This window comes from Triticum aestivum, chromosome 5A, assembly GCF_018294505.1.
Source record: "Triticum aestivum cultivar Chinese Spring chromosome 5A, IWGSC CS RefSeq v2.1, whole genome shotgun sequence".
Taxonomy (NCBI): Eukaryota; Viridiplantae; Streptophyta; class Magnoliopsida; order Poales; family Poaceae; genus Triticum; species Triticum aestivum.
The window spans coordinates 186,805,647-186,822,807 of record NC_057806.1 but is presented as its reverse complement, the minus strand read 5'-3'; positions in this window follow the sequence as shown (position 1 = coordinate 186,822,807).

Genomic DNA, 17,161 nt, shown 5'->3' with positions numbered 1-17,161 from the left:
GTTCTCCTACTGGATTGATACCTTGGTTTCATAACTAAGGGAAAATACCTACCATAGCTGTGCTACATCATCCCTTCCTCTTTGGGGAAATACCGACGTAGTTCAAGCGTCATCAGTGCGTTGTCCTTACTCCCTTAGCACGAAAGCGGAAAGCCTCCTCATCCGCGCCTGCTGGCATGGCCTTTGGCACCGCTCGTCAGCGCACGCGTCACCCACGTGGAGTCGCAGGACCACACGACCCGCCAAGCCACGCCTGACTTGCTCTCCCCGCGAGGGGCCGCGGGAGGCGGTCTCAGGAGATCGCCTCGCTTGGGGTCCTCGCGAGGCCGTTGATGATGCCTGCTGATGTGTGCCTCACAAGGCAGGGGCCTCGCGAGGGTCTTGCTTGTGAAGTTCAGTGATGGGCCAGCCGCTGGGCCATGGGAATGCACCATGTCTTGGGCCGCAGGTAGATGACCCGGGGTACCCCCAATCCCACGGGCCTGACACCAAGGCCGCAAAAAAAGGAGGGCTCGCCATCTTGCGGAGACCTTGAAAGGTCTCTCACGGGAAGGCGAGGGCTCTCTAGAGCACACTAGCCGGGGAGGCGAACATGCTGAGCTGGCAATGCTAGAGCCGTTATCCCTTGACGGCATGCATGCTCATCTCAATAAGTAGAAGGAGTTGACCGACGGCTTGGTGAAGCTGCTGAAGGAGAGCATTGCCTCGGGTAAGAAGGCGACCGGAGAAATCCTGCAAGTTGAGGAGGATAAGGTGAAGCTCCACCATGAGCTCGACCTGCTGAAGGAGGAGATCGCCGGCTAGAAGAAGTTGCATGAGAAGAGTAGTTCCTCGATGAAGATGATGACTTCCTCGTCATGGAACAGAAGGAGGACTTGGCGAAGCTCCACATCGAGCACCTGGTTGCTTTCAAGCATCATGATGCGACCGTGGAGGATATGATGAACGCTTGCCTCAAGAAACCCCACATCATGGACATAATGAAGAAGATGGTAGAGGATATGCATGAGGAGATGAAGGTTGTTGAGGCGATGAAGAAGAAGTTAGGACACCGCGCCCAGCAACCCTTCATGAAGTAGAGAGAAGTGACCGAGACTGTTGTGTACGTCTTCCTTCTTTTTTGGGAGGTAATCTTGCTTCTTCTTTGGCCCATGTGTCTTCTTGTTTTACCAATGTGTCTTTCGGGTGGTGCGCCGCATGTGTCATGTTCTGTTCGAGGCACGAATATAAAAATGCTAACGATGAGCGACATCGTGGGATCGATCACAATCAAATTAGATCATTTTTATCGCCATATTGCATTGGGCTGCCGTGTTTCACACTCCTCCATCGTACTAGTACTCCATTGGAAAACTAGATTATATTGCACGGTTCTTTGCTCCTCCTGAGGTCGTCGGCAACAATTATACTTCCTTTCACCGACATTTAGGAGCGCCAGCAACCAGGTTGACCTTTCATGCTTCGGATTATCCTGGTGGTAGTGCCATAGTAATAATGACTATACCGAGCAATCAAATTACAAGGCCCCAACTTCCGGCAGTAATGAGCCATCAAATCACAAAGGCCCTCGCCTCCCTATCAAACCAACTAGGCGAGACTGCCCCCCTCGCCTTTTAAATATAGTTTTGTATAGTAGTATCGATAGATTGCACCATGGAGCAAAACTAACAAGATGAAATTAAATAAAAAAGGTGGTACGTATACAGAACGCTCGTGGCCAAATTATGCATAGTACTATTAAAAAAGCTAGTGCGTGATTAGATGGGGTGCTAAAATCTATTAAAAATATCACACCTATTTAATTTTTTGACAACTAAACTCCTTCATGCTTTGGGTAAACTACTCTCATTTAAGTTTTTTATATTAGTTCTCTCATTTAAGTGTTTTTCGTATGTGGCATGCTTAGAGCATGGTTAATAGTATAGCCAACTGCTGGCTATATACTAAAGAGTTCAAGTAACGAGAAAGAACATAACATAGTTCTGCTCGGGGCTCAGCACAACACACCCCTAAAATAAAACTAAGCACCTTGAAATCAAACTAAGCAACTAATCCGGTAGACACTACATTAGAACCAGCATGAGCAATGACACTGCCACCTTACTTGGAGTCCTCGTCCACATCCCCGACTTCATCCTTGTTCCTCTTCCTCTTCGCCAACACTTCTTTGCTTGAACTACACACTAAGCTCTGGCTCTCCATCCAACCCTTGTAGATATTCAATCAAAGGTAGGCATCCATTGCTGTGTACTGGATGTGGTCTTTATCTATTTCATTCCACTCCCATGCACGGTGAAATGTGTAGGGAGGTTTCATCAGTTTACCATACAAAGGATCAACCATGGCTCCTGCCAGGATCAACATTGAAGGCTGATGGGAGGACACGAGCCTTTTCTTCTGGAGGTTGAATGGCTAGCCTACAATGAGGCCTATCTGATCTAGGACTTCCTTGCCGTTCTAAAAGTCTACAGTAATGAATTTAACTCTTTCGTCTGTGAGGCAGTTCTTAAAATCCTCACACTTAACATTGACCTGGCATATGTGGTAGACCAAGCACAAGTTATGCACGCAAGATCATAGCGGGCTTCTTCTTCTCTTCTTCCTTTAGATTCTTCTCTGGTCCTAGGACTGTGGTGTACTCAACAGTTAGCCTAGCAACCCACTCAACACCATTTGACTTTTCAAACATGCGTTTGAAGAGAGGAAGGCATCCTTTCACCGTCGCAGAAGAACGGTGTAGATGACTTCGAACTCCTCGCTAGTGATGCTTTTAACCATGTCCTCATTGACGATCATGATGATTTGGGAGGCCATCAACTTTGGAGGAGGGTTAGGAGAAGTGGAACTTTTGTAATGTGAAAGGATGGGACGATTGGGAGCAAACTGCTGTAATGTTAAAGGACGAGGATGAGTAGGAGCAAACTATTAGCGGTTTTCCGATTGTAAAAATGTTGAGTAGGGCGTGCGAATGGTAGGGTAGTGGCTTGCCCGGTGGATAAACAGCCGCACGCGTGCCCGGTACTATGGGGGCCCAATTAGATGTTGTCTACTAGACCCACTTTGTAGGCCTGACAGTATAACATCTGCATGTTCGCACGCCAAGCGTCGGAAAAAATTTAGGTGATACAAAGCTTCACATGCTCCCATGATACGGGCTTCTGAGAGCCCTTGGATCTGAGATTGAATGGTTGCATGCCGTGATTCCGGACCTATGGGTGAATATCATATCCTAGAGGGCCTTTCTGCAAATTTTCAACAACTTAGCATGCGACCGTTCAATCTCATATCCAAGGGCTCTCAGCAGCCCATATCATGGTCGCGCCTAACACGACTGTCACCTCCCTCACATAGTCGTGCCCTTTGAGATTTCAAACAGCTATAAATGAGAAAAATGCGTACTTCGCATGCATGAAACTACTTCCTCTGTCCAGGTGCTTTAGGCCATGTGATGTTGGCATGACATATATAATCATCACTTATAGTCACTCATACAACAAGGTTAGTTATAAGGTTCGCTATAAGTGTATTTTTTACTTCTTTCTATCTCTTTCTTCATAGTATTTATTGCATTTCCCAAGGAGTATGTATATAAATAGCTACGGTCTTGCATGAGAGCCGACTCCCACCATTTTTCCATGTCTCTCTCCTCCACATAAGAAAAAGTGCCATGTAAGCGGGCTATAAGCCCATTATTGTAGAGTAGTTGTTCATAGCACCTGTATACCATGGAGGGGGACAGGGAGACTCACCCCGATCATAGCTCAGCAGTAACAACACAACCCAGTACTTACCCATATGATTTTTATTAGCCTTCACACTCATTGTAAGCATGAGCAGATGTAAGATTAGGTCTAGTGCGAAGCTTACCTTAAACACTACTGCCACTGTTGAGACGAGGCTAGCAGCGAGGGAACTGTGGAGAATGGCGGGGAAGCAACGTCGCGCCATCCGACTCCTCTTGTGGTGGGATAACGAATACTTTGGTGGCTCTAGCTGGTACAACACCCTGATGAACGGCACATTGTAATTGATCGATTCATCATCCTCTGGATGCTTGACCTTCGATCTATACACCCACCACCTCCGCCTGACTTTTGCCTCAGGCGAATCTGTCAGCTCCATCGCCCAGAGGAGATACTCGATGAACTCGAAGGACTGCAGTGCGACTTGGGAGTACATTGCTACCCTCATCATTGTCGTCTCGCTCTTTCTCGTACATTTCCACATGGCCCTCACCGTCCTTGAGATATCCCACTCATTCTCAAACCAGGTAAGGATCTCCTTCAACCTAGCTAACTTCATATGGTCATTGTCGTCTATCTACACAATTCGCTTCTGCATCCTCTCCATAGATGTGTTTCTGAGAGGTGCGTGCTGCCTTTGGAAGAAGAGAGGCGAGACGGTGCTCTTGCAGTGGAGAAGAGGGAGAGGCCATACGGTGGTTTTGCAATGCAGAAGATGGAGAGGAGAGGGGTGGTTTTGCAATGGAGAAGAGAGAGAGGTGAGACAGTGGTTTTGGAATTGAGAATCTGGAGAGGATAGGGGTGGTTTTGAAACGGAGAAGAGGGAGAGGAGCGTGCGGCGTCAGTTTAGGATTGGATGAGAGGGCCGGCATGCTGTGACTGGATATAAATCAAAATCAATTTACCCTTCAATTAAGAAGTGACCCCACATTAACTAGTCTCCCTTGTATCCTGTGTCATATTTTGACCATGACTTAAACCAATAAAATATAGATTATACGTTGCAAAAATAATATAATTGGAAAGTACATTCAGATATGAATCCATATAATTTTTTATGACATGCATTCACATTTTGCTTGTTAAATATGGTACGTGGTCAAACTTTGACACAAAATATGATGGTGCTAGTAAACCAGCACGGAGGTCGTAGGAGGGACCAACTCATAGCGTGCCGCCCTCTTGTCCAATCCAAAACCAATGCCCGCCACTCCCCTTGCATTCCGACTTCCAAGACCATCACCTTGAAACAAAAAAACTTCCAAAAGCACTGCTGCTCCTCTCCTCTTCCATTTCAAAACCATCACCACTCCTCTCCTGTTCCAATCCAAAACCAGCGCTGCTCCTCTTCCATTGCAAAACTACCACCAATGAATGAAGGTGCTATGGAGAAGTAGATCGATGGAGGAGTATAACCGCTACGTGACCATCATAGACGGTGACCCTGTGAAGCTACCCAGTATGATGGAGATATAGTCTTGGTTTGATAACCCACGGCAATTAACGACAATGGCGACAGCGATGGCCAAATAACTGGAACATAGGAAAAAGGCAGCGATACTCTCACAGGGAGTCGCGCGGGAGTACATAGAGCTTCTCCTCTGGGCCATGGAGAAGACTGATTCACTGAATCCGATCATGAGGAGGAGGTAGTGGGAGTATTGATCCAAGATGGAGCATCCAGAGGATCAAGGATCAAGCATCTACATGGTGTCGTTTGTGAGGGTGTCGTGGTAGAGCGAGATGGTGGATACTTTGTCGACCGTACCCAACTACAACAGGAGGAAAGCAATTGGCGCGATGATGCTTCCTCGCCATCCTCCCCCTCGCTATTGACCTCGTCTCATGGGGCGGTTGTCTACCACCGAGGAATAGGAAGGGAGTGCCCCCAAATAATCAGAGGAGGAGCTTAGGGTTATCAGTATTTGCAGGTTGTGAATTGTGTTTTGTGTTGTGTATTTTGAGTACTTTCATATATGAATGTCTTTTGAATTTCAGATTTGTAGTATTGAGCATATGAAGTATTTTTCTAAATTCCAGAGATCTACTTTTAGTACTTTAAAAATGTAGTTTCTTATAAAAGCGCAGACAATGTGATTTTTAGAGAAGAAACTACAAGTTTCAGTTTCAGATAAGAAACTGCAAGTTTCAAAGGCAGAGCATTTATATTAAAACACCCTTTTCAAACAGGGATAACATCACGATGCAAGTTTTATTCATGGTCGAAAATGGAACTACCTGCCAGTTAACATCATGCTGATCTACATTCATGCATAGCACATCTTCATATGATGCACAGTCAAAAAAGATATGCTATTTTTGAAATGCCCACACAATGTTGAGTGTGCGAAAAACAGAGAAAACTAGGGACAAAGTTTTGGCAAGTGTTGGAGGTGGTGTGCGTAGATGACAAGAGGGTCCCACATGTCAATAACGACAGAGGCAAACAAGTTGGGGATATTTTCACTCCATCATGTGGAATCGAACCTGGGCAAAGCAAAGGTTGGGGAGTGGGACTTGGCCACTGGGCTACTGTAGTACTTTCGCTAGAAATTAGGCACAACTTCTACCACTACTATAGCACATCTTCCCCAGCTCCGTTGCATTTCTCGTCCGAGGCCTGGACGTCATACTCTGCCTTTGTGCACTCACCGCGGTGCCGCCATCTGCCGTTGTGAACATGCTCAACAAATGAGAGGAATCTGGAGAGGTCTGTACGCAGAGAGGCGGACAGTCGAGACTCACCAGGTCCATGTCCGTATGCAAGCAAGTGCCTTATTGAAAAAATGCTTCTTCCTAATGGTATATTGGCGTTGGGGCCCATGAGTTTGTCAAAGTAGTTAATAAAGGAGATACATTTACAATGAAGCCGGTCATCGGGGAGCTGACAGGTATCATTTTTTATCAGATGGCCAACAAGTATCAGCTGGGCTATGGGCTGCCTAGTCTAGGTTTTCTTTTTTAACATGCGCAGCCCACGACATGCAGACATAGTGGTTTTAATTTTTTTGAGGGCCATCATGTATCGACCAGCCTATGGGCCTCCTAGCCTAGGTTTTCCTTTTTTAAATCATTCGCAGTCCAACTTATGTATTATTTTAAAGAAAACACAGAGGTCTGTTCTATTTTCCTATATAAGAATATGAATGCCAGTTCCTACTTATGTTTCCATTCTAACTATATTATATATATCTATAATATTTTATATGTTATTATATATTATTATTATCATCATCATATATTTAATAGATACTTATATATATAATAAAAAAATATCCCACATCTTATTAACTTATAAAAATAAATGTTTAACAATAAAATCCTACTTTTTTACTCAAAGGCAAAGAAAATCCTCGTGATTCCATACAAAAGCTTGTTAAGATTTAAGGACCAATGTAATAATAACGCGTTTATTATTTAATTATATTTATAACAAAATGCCTAACCCCAGTTTATTTTCTGATAACATTGCTCCGCCCAACCAAACATTATATTTACAACCAGCCCATCCAAATCGTGTATTTTAAGAAAGTGCAAATGGGCTGTAATTTCTTAGAAAAAATAAATGGGCTGCATGGATGGTACACTATTTGTTCACCCAGCCCAGCAAGTGGACTCTAAATTCTAAAAAGATGGGCTGAATATGTGCCACATTTTTTAGGCTGAAATGTGGGCCAATAGGTTGAAGCCTACACAAGGCATTGTCAACTTAGTCAACAAATGATTCTGAAATCCATAGCCGTTGGATTTACATCCAATGGCCAGCATCCATCTTCAATGTCTCGTCTTCTTCCTCTAGCGCTGATGGGACCACTTGCTCCCGCCTCCGGCGGCAAGAAACTCTGCTTAGCATGCCTCGTTGCGAAGCCCTACCCCACCACCAGGCAGGCCATCCCTCCGCCCCTCCATACCTCCAGTTATTCTCTACCGACTGCAGAACCACGCCACACCAGAACCAATTAACCCTCGTACACCCCTCCCTCTATAAACCCACTGTTGCGTCTTCCCATCTCTGGCTTGTTCCCGTCTGGGGCCTCGCCGTCATCCACCGCCTTGGTGCGCTTGGCATAGTGTGGTCAACATGGTCAACAAACAAGAGTCATCGGAAGAGGACTATACGTGCAGAGGCTGACAGTGGGGACGCACCAGGTCCATGGACACACGCATGCAACTACCTCCTTATTATGCAAAAATATAATTATTCCCCCCTAAAAGCTTGGACCCACCAGCTATACCTTCACATGGAAGGAAGTGCCTCCTTATCCTCCCTGACGACTGGGAGCCACTTGGGTGAAGCATACATAGCGTTGTCTATCTGGTCGCAAATGTGTACATACAAACTAGTCGATCGGTATCTCTGCAAGGATGAATCGTGGTTGAGTAAGTAGTAGCACGTGTCCTAGTAGAGCCCCTGAAGTAGCCCTTCATGCAGCCCCGTCTAAATCGTGTACACAGACATACAACCACATGGCAAAAAATATAGCCACATACGTACATACGGGCGAGGACTCGAATGCGTACTCATGCATACGTATGACCAGGGCTTGTGTACATGGAGAGGCAATGGACGGGAGCAACAACGTCATGTTCATCGGCAGCCAACCAGTTGGGTCGGAACAGAGGAAACAACATTGTGTTCATCGGGAGGCAACCGACTGGGTCAGAATGCTTCCTGTTCATGGGGAGCCAACCGGCTTTGATGGATCAGCCGAAACGAGGTCCTATTGATCTACTCGGGGTCTGGCATACTGCAAAACAAAGGAAACGGAGTTCTGTTTGACCGCCTACGGTCAAAACAGGGTCCTATTCATCGGGAGGGTGTGGCCTACCTCAAAATAGAGGAAACGAGCTTCTCTCCAACCGCCTATAGTCGAAACGTTGTCCTGTTGATTGAGAGGGGCCTGGCGTACTGCAAAATGGAGGAAATAGACTTTTGTTCGAGCGCCTATGGTCGGAACAGGGTTGTCGGCGTTCTGGGAATGGGGGTCCCCAGACTTGCCTGCCTACGGCCTACGGCGTGGCTCAAAAGGGGGGCCCAGCGCGGCCCATCTTCACCAACACAAACCCAAGACCCTCGCGAGGGGCCAAGCCTCGCGGGGCGGACGACGCGGAGCTTCCTCAGGCGCGGCCTCGTCAGGCTGGCTCACAAGGAGGCGGAGAGATCAAGGCGGGGTACCTCACGAGGTGCCCGTGATGCAAGCCATGACGACCGAGGGCGCCAGGCGGGTGCCAGCCCGCGCAGTGTCCCCCTTTCCTCTTTGGTGCAAAGGGGGCAAGCGCAGCCATGGAGTACCGAGGCATCAAGCAAAGATTGCCATTTCGGTGCAACGAGACCAAGACCAGGAGGACTACGAGACGGAGGTCACCGTGGAGCCCAAGACGGCGTCATCACCAGAGCTTTGCGCAGGCGAAGACAACTTTTGTCAGGGTAGCTAGTACTAGCTGTCCCCCTTCAAATTAGCCCGCCATTGTTGGCTCCCTTCCCGCTCGATATTTGGGAAGAGGACCAGGGCCTCTATAAATAGGATCAGCCACCCACAAGACACACGGACGACGCATGACGATGACGAAGACCACACGAACACACAGGGATAGAGAGGAGGAGGCTCTTGAGAGAGGGGTTTAGATCAGATAGAGAGAGAGAGAGAAGGGTGACTGAGCTCCTCCCAGCAGTTCATCGCCCCAGCCAAGAACAGACCCTCGCGAGGCTGTTCTTCCTTGTATTGTTCATCATCATCAGCCCAAGAGGCAATCGACCACACCACACACTGGAGTAGGGTATTACACCACAACGGTGGCCCGAACCAGTATAAACCCTGCGTCTCTTGTGTTGTTCTGGCCATAGTTTAGATCCTAGCAAGGTGGAGGGGTGCAGGTAGGTAGGAGGCGAAATCTCCGCGCGCACCCCAGTGTTCGAACCTCAAGGGTCTGCCGGAACCCGAAATCCGACATCTGGCGCGCCAGGTAGGGGTGTGCCGGGATTCGTCTTCCGCCACCCCGTTCTCCTCCGACCATCACGCCCATGTCTGACGCTCGTCGGGCCCGCGCCAAGCGCTGGGCCGCGCTCGCTTCCCGCGTCGCCCAGATAGCCCCTGTCGGCGGGCGTCCTTGCCGTTCACCGTCACCTGCCATCGACGCCGCCACCGGTTCGGCGGGGGACGAGCAGCAAGCATCGTCCCAGCATCCGTCCATGCGGCAAGACGGCCGCACCGCAACTCCCTCGCTCACCCTAGCTGGTTCTTCGTCCCGCGCGCTCCACGCGTCCATGGAGGCTCGGGCTGCACTCATCGCGGCGAACGAGCTCCTGCGCTACCACCCCGTCGACGACATCTATGAAGAATGGCTCGACCGCGTCGCCGAGCTCGTCCGTGCCGTAGGGGGCTCTCCTGCTCCATCCGTTCCGCTGCACCGCACCCCGCCCCGCGTGGGCACTGAAGCTCCGGTGACGCCCCGACCGCCTCCTCCTCAGGAAGGCGCCATGGATCCAAGGCGCATGGCCCCTGGGCGGAACCCGCTCCGTCAGGCGCCAGCGCAGCAAGAGCAGAGCTGTCCAGAAGTCCCTCGCCCGCAAGAAGCTGCCCGGGCGCTCCCTTCTCCAGCACGTCGTGACCATGCTCCTGTTCCCTCGCGTCAAGACCCCGCGCTGCTCCCAGCTGCAGCGCGTGGGGACATGCAAGACCAAGCTCCCCGTCATCCAAGGCCTCCCGTGGCCACAGCAGGCTGCCGCGCCTTCACCGCCGAGCTACGCAGCGTCGCGTGGCCCGGCAAGTTCAAGCCGGACTTGCCTCCTCGCTACGACGGCACGGCTGTCCCTGCGGAGTTCCTCCAGCTCTACGAGCTGGGCATCGAAGCTGCCAACGGAGACAAGAAGTTCATGGCGAACTGGTTCCCCATGGCACTCAAGGACGGGGCCCGCACCTGGCTCCTGAACCTGGCTCCAGGCACAATCTCCTCCTGGGACGAGATGCGCACCCGCTTCATTGCCAACTTCCAAGGCACTCGCGACCGCCCACCCGCCGTAAGCGACATGCGCCACATCAAGCAACAGCCCAGGGAGACCCTGTAGAAGTACATCCAGCGCTTCAACAACGCGCGCCTCAAGATTCCCAAGGTGACCAAGGAGGCCATCATCTCGGCCTTCTCCGACGGCGTGCGCGACGTTAGATGAAGGAGGAGCTGGCGATGCATGAAGACCTGTGCACCTCCTTGGAGCTGTTCAACCTGGCAACCAAGTGCGCCAGGGCCGAGGAAGGGCGTCTCTCCCTCCTCGAGCTGCCTGCCGTGGACCCAGAAGAGAAGAAGCCCAAGGCCAAGCATGTGAAGCGCAAGGGGGCTGCCGTGCTCGCGGTAGAACCAGACACCAAGCGAGGCAGAGATCAGCCCGAACCTTCCAAGGGCAGCCGGTACTGTGTGTACCACGACCTCCACACCCACAACACCAACAAATGTCAAGAGCTCCGAGCCGTGCGAGAAGGAAGGATCGGCCGTCGCCCTGACCGCAGTAACCGGGGCTACGACCGAGGAGGAGGAAGGAACACAGGACGCTGGGAAGACCGTGGCCCGCGCCAAGGGTGGCGCGACCAACCTCGCAAGGATCGCTGGCAAGACCCGCCTCGCGAGGGAGGCTGGAGGGATCGGCCTCGCGAGGGGGACTAGAGGGATCAGCCTCGCGAGCATCGCCCGCAAGGCAACGCGGGCCTCCCACCACTGCCGCCGCAGCCAAGGAGGAACGAGGACCGCCACCAGGACGAGGGGGCTGGGGGCTTCCAGGAGCCGCGCACGATCGCCTGCATCCTGGGCGGGGCACAAGCCCCAGCCTCTCAGCGCATCTTCAAGCAGTTCGCCCGCGAAGTGAACGCAGTCCTCCCCAGGCTCGAAGCCACGCGCCCTCTCAAGTGGTCGGCGTGCGCCATCACGTTCAGCTCGGCAGATCAGCTCAAGTGTGCGGCTACAGCCGGAGTCCTCCTGATGCTTTGTTCCCCAATCATTAGCAACATGGTGGTCACCATGACCCTCATCGATGGCGGGGCAGGGCTCAACGTCCTATCCATGGAAACATTCAACAATCTCCAAGTGCCCTACAGCCAGCTTCAGCCAACCAAGCCTTTCTCCGGTATCACCGACGGCTCCACGGTCCCGATTGGGCAGGTCCGCCTCCCTATCACCTTCGAGGCACGCGACAACTACCGCACCGAGCTCATCGACTTCGACGTCGCTCACATTCGCCTGCCGTACAACGCCATCCTTGGTACCCAGCGGCGGCCAAGTTCATGGCCGTAACTCACCACGGCTACAACGTCCTCAAGATGCCAGGAAGTGGCGGAGTCATCACGGTGCCCTGTGAAGAGAAGGACGCGGTGTGTTCCCTGGAACGAGCCTTTCAGGCCGCGTCACTGGAAGACCCGGATCATGGAAGCAGGAGGCCTCCCAAGACAGCCCCTAAGAAGAAGAAGACATCGTCTGGCCCGACCACTCAGGAGGCAGGCCCCTCTGGGCCCGCGCCTGCCCAGGGGAGCCTCCTTCCATCGCATAGGAAAGCGCGCTCGGCGCCCTCCTTAGGTAGGGCTCGGGGGCTCTCCCCTGGAGGGCCACCGACCTAGCTAGGGTCACAAGGGAGGCGCTTGGGCACCACATGGAGGCGTGTTCCGAAGCACGTTTCCCTCAAGAAGGAGCAAGGCAAGGAGATCCAGACCCTCAGGAGTTCGTCAGCAAGGCCATTCAGGAGCTACAGGAGTCAAGAGTCATGAAAGGCGGCCGCCGCCTACCAGCAGTGGCTCCCCATCCAGGCGAGGATGGTGGGCTGCGCGTCTGCATCGACATACCAGGGCTCAACCGAGTCGCCTCTCTGGATCCCCTCTGGCCCTCGGGAGTGGGGTGCTGTGGAGGCCCACCCCATAGCTACGTCTGCATGCCTTGTGGCCTGCCGAAGGCGGCTGACACGTACCAGCGCCTCATGAGGGGCATCACGAAGGCACGAGAGGCCAGGCGTTCCGCTGCCCTGGCGGGGATGGAGATGGCCCGCGAGGAGCCGCCAGCACCTCCGGAGCCTCCCGAGGCCCCTAGGTCTGGGGGCTCGTGAGGATCGGCTCCCGCGGCCCACCGAGCCTGCTACATCAACACTCCTTCGTCCTCAACATCATCAGGTGACACCTTTCTAGTTTTACTTCCAGCTGGGAGCGCCCCCCCAGGGCTGCATTATTCCCAGGCCGTGTGGGTTCGTCCCTGCGGCATGTATCCCTTTTTTATTCCATGTTGTTAGCTTACCTTGTTGGGGGCGCCCCTCAGGCTGCATGATCCCCAAGCCGCTCGGGCCAGGCCCAGTGGCATGTATCCCATTTGCGTTTATTTCCGATTATGCGTTAGGCCCACCATGCTTGATTATTTGATGCCGGTCCATGGCACCTCTTCTTCTCCTTGTCGACCACTTGCACGTTAAGGGGGGGGGTACCTGAGCATCGCGACTCAGTGCTCTTACTGGCTCTCCAGCCCTCACCCTCTGGCCTTGTCCATGGCATCGCGACCTGGCATACCAGCGACGGCTGAGACCAGCTCGAGGGCCGGGACCCAAGGACGTAGAGTGCCAGCATCTAACCAAATTTGCAGGGACACGTCACAAGATAAGGCCCAGTGCCAGGCGCAACCTGCCTAGAGGTAGGGCCCCGTGAGTCCCGCGCTGGCTCACGGGTGCCTAGATACACCTCGCCAGGCCCTACCGTGCCAGCCACGTGTCAGGGCGGGGCTGTACATGCCCCGGGGGCTCCTCCCGGAGGGGGCCCCTCCCACATACCAGTGGAAGCACCATGCTCCGCGCTGGCTGACGACACTGCCGAGGAGCGGCTATGCCCGTACACATACGGTAGCGCTATGCTCCGCGCTGGTGATAAACAACTGAGGGTGGCCCCCGGGCCACATCAACCTCAGGGAGTCCAGAGCTCAGTGTCTAGCCTCATCGTAACGCCTCCCCTCGGGAGTGCCGCGCGAGGGGGCTGGGCACGGGGGCTACGCCTGGGTCACACCCAGACGCACGCCGCCCAGCCAGGTCCCCCTGGGCCTGGTTCATCGCGCGTCTCCCCGAGCGGAGCCAAGGTACGAAGGCCGTTTGAGCGTCAAGGGGGACTCCTGAGCATCGCAACTCAGGAGCCTAACTGGTCATATAGCCCCTCACTCCGTGGCCCCGTCCTGGTTTCTGGTCGGGACTAGCGCTGGGTGAGGCACGCGCGCGGCCGGGCTCTGCAGACGTAGAACGGTAGATCCACCCGCATCACACCTCCCTACTTGCTGTTCATGTGCCAAGGGGGACTCCTGAGCATCGCGACTCAGGAGCCTAACTTGTCACGTGGCCCCTCACTCCTTGGCCCCGTCCTGGTTTCCGGTCGGGACCAACGCTGGGTGAGGCATGCGCGGGGCCGGGCTCTGCCGGCGTAGAACAGAAGCAAGTAGGAAGGAAAGGCACAAATTTCAAGGAATTCAAAAACAAATATTACAGTCCACACTGTTATCTCAATGCCAAATGCAAGTTTAAACGCCTCCCCGAGGCATGATACATGTGCAGGAATTAAAGGCAGGACAGGAGCCGCGACGGAGTCACTTGTCGGTGGTGGAGCAGCGCGGATCGGGCATGCCTCACGGAGCGGTGGAGTCGGCAGTGCCTTGTTTCGGCTTGGTGCTGAAGGCCCGGAACTTCCCCAGCAGGGCCTCTGCGCGACCCTTCACGGCCTCGGCAGTGGCAGCGGCACGCTCGCCGCTCACTGGCTCCAGCAGGCTGTCGAGGTCGACACCGGGATCGCGAAGGTAGATGTGGGTGAGGACCCGCGTCAGTGCTACAGAAGATAGGACACGCACCTCGGCCTCGACCGTGGGGCCAAGGCCAAGGGCGACATCTTCAAGAGCGTGAACCAGGAAGGGAAGCAGCATGGCGGGGCCGTCCTCGGCGCCAGCCGCGCCAGCCAGTGGGCTCTCCAGGCCGCTGTCGTAAAGCATCCTCAGTGAGGAGCGAGCCCTCGCCTCCATCTCCGTGAAGGCCACGCAGTCCTCGGCAAGAACCAGGGCCTCGTCGTCCAGCTTGGCCTTCCTCACTCCCAACTCCTGCTCCAGCGCGCCTAGGCGGTCGCGGCGTTTCTCGAGCTTGACCTCCCTCACCTTGAGAGCCGCCTCGCGAGCCTTCACGCCTTCTTCCTGCTCTTGGCGAAGGCGGACCTCGTTCGCGAGCTGGTCCCGCAAATCTTGCAGTTCGCCCTCCAGCACCTTGCAACGTCCACGGACGTCGACCACCTCCCCCAGGGCTGCGTCACGAGAACCCTTCACCTCAAGGACGGCCTGCTTCTCCTCGTCGCATGCCGTCGAGGCCTGGACCAGCGCCGCCCGAATCGAAGCGTCGGAGCGAACCCATCCTGAAGCCAGCTCCAAGCGCCCGGCCACCAAGCGGGGGTCGGCGCCAAGAAGATCTTGCCGCAGTCGGTCCAGCTCAGCAACAGCACGATCCAGAATGGCAGAAGGAGTCGGAGAGACAGCAGCCGGTGGAGTAGGAGGAGAAGGCGGCAGCGTGGCCGCAGCATCCTGAGGCGGAGTCTACCGCGCCCCGACAGCTGTGGTGGCCGTGGCAGGCGAGAGCACCTTGGGAGCCACTTGGGCCGTGGGGGCTGAGCTCGCCCCAGCCGGCTCAGCCAGGCCTCGCGAGGATGACCGGGAAGGATAAGCCTGTGCGTCGTGGTCACCCTCCTTCGCAGGTAGAGGCGCTGCCATGGGTGGAACCTCGGGAGCCCCCTTCGGCTTCTTTGCTGCGGGCGCCAGCCTATCCAAGAGATGCGGACATCAAGCCTCAAAAGCAGAGCAAGAGATAAAGATAGGAATCGAATGCTTACGGGTCGTCGCCAGCGAGCTCAAGCGGCCTCCGGCCAAATTTGAAGCCTGAAAGCTGGCTGGAAGGGTCAACGTCGGGAAGCTTGGAGGCGGAAGGTGCATCTGCACTCCGCCATCGGGCCGGGGCCGACCCTCGGAAGATCAGCCTGGTCCTGTCCTTCTTCGAGATCGGGGGTGAGCTCCCGCCGTCATGCTCATCATCATCTTCATCGTCATCCTCGTCGTCATCGCTCGGAGAGAGGCGGAGAACGCGGGACCTGCCTCCAGGGGAGGGGAGCCCTCGACTCTTCATTAGTCGCCTCGGAGTCAGGCCCTTTTCCCCGCTCCCCTCCTTCCTCCTCTTCGCTGGAGTCGTCGGAGGGCACGTCCACCGGTTCCTCGGGAGTTTCCATGGGCACGGGCCCATCCCCGTTGCAGACGAGCATGGACTCCACTACCTGCTCCCAGTCGTCGCGGAGGAACAAGGGCGTAGGAGCGCCCGCCGACCTCGCCACATCGCCCCCAACCAGAGATGGGAGGACAGCAGCCAGATCTCCGTCGGCTAAGGCCGCGAGGCTCGGACGGGGCCTCCACATCGGAAGTGAGTACTGCCGAAGCGGAGCCAGCTGGTGCTCCAGGAATTCCCTCAGCAGCGACGCGCCGGTCAGCTTCACCGCCGCCATATTGGCCGTCCTCATATCCGCATTCATCTTCTCCAACATCAGCTTCGCGCGGGGGTCTGTGAGCTCCGCTTGACCCCAATTGCTGGAGCTCGTGGGCTGCTCCGTTGGTAAGATCAGCCGAGGGTGGATGCACCCAGCATCCACCAAGACCCACTTGCTCCTGAAGCCCTCGATCCTTTTCCCGGGATTCGAAATGGCAATGGCGCCACCGTACGCGACGATGCTCGCGCACGCGGAAGCAGTAGCACGAGAGGTCCGGAGGTAGAAGTAGTGGTGCAGCAAGGCCACTGAGGGCTGCACCCCTACATGAGCCTCGCAGTAGTAGGCGAAGATTGCCAGGAGAAGACCGAGTTGGGGTGGAGATGCAGAGCTTGCAGCTTATAGTGGCGGAGGATAGAGAAGAAGAACTCGGAGAAGGGAGGCACTAGGCCAGCAGCTATGGCACTTACGAAGAGTGGATAGAAGGTGCTCCCTTGACCCTCAGGGGTGGCGGAGCTGGCTTTAAACACCTTCGCCCCGTTGACGCCCCGCGCCGTCACCATCCCGCGCAACCGGGCAAGGCTCGCCTCCGACACGTTCGGCGGGTCTAGGGCGGACGAGTACCAAGCTACGGCCGGGGGCTGGCGAGGCGCCATGGCTTCCTAGGTCACACGGTCGGAGCGGATCTAGAAATTTTGGAGGAAGGAAGGAGAGTCGCAAGAAAGGGGATCTGAGCAGCAACCGGGGAAAGCAAGGAGCAAAGCCTAGATGGGTGCCGCTCCTCAATCAACTCGCGCGGTTGCTAAGGCGCCCACGTCCAATTAACCGCCACGTGGCGCCCAAGGCCGCAGACTGTTAGGGCCCGCGGTGCTTCGCACTTGCCCTTCCGCCTCCCTGCACGGCCAACTCTGGGCGCGC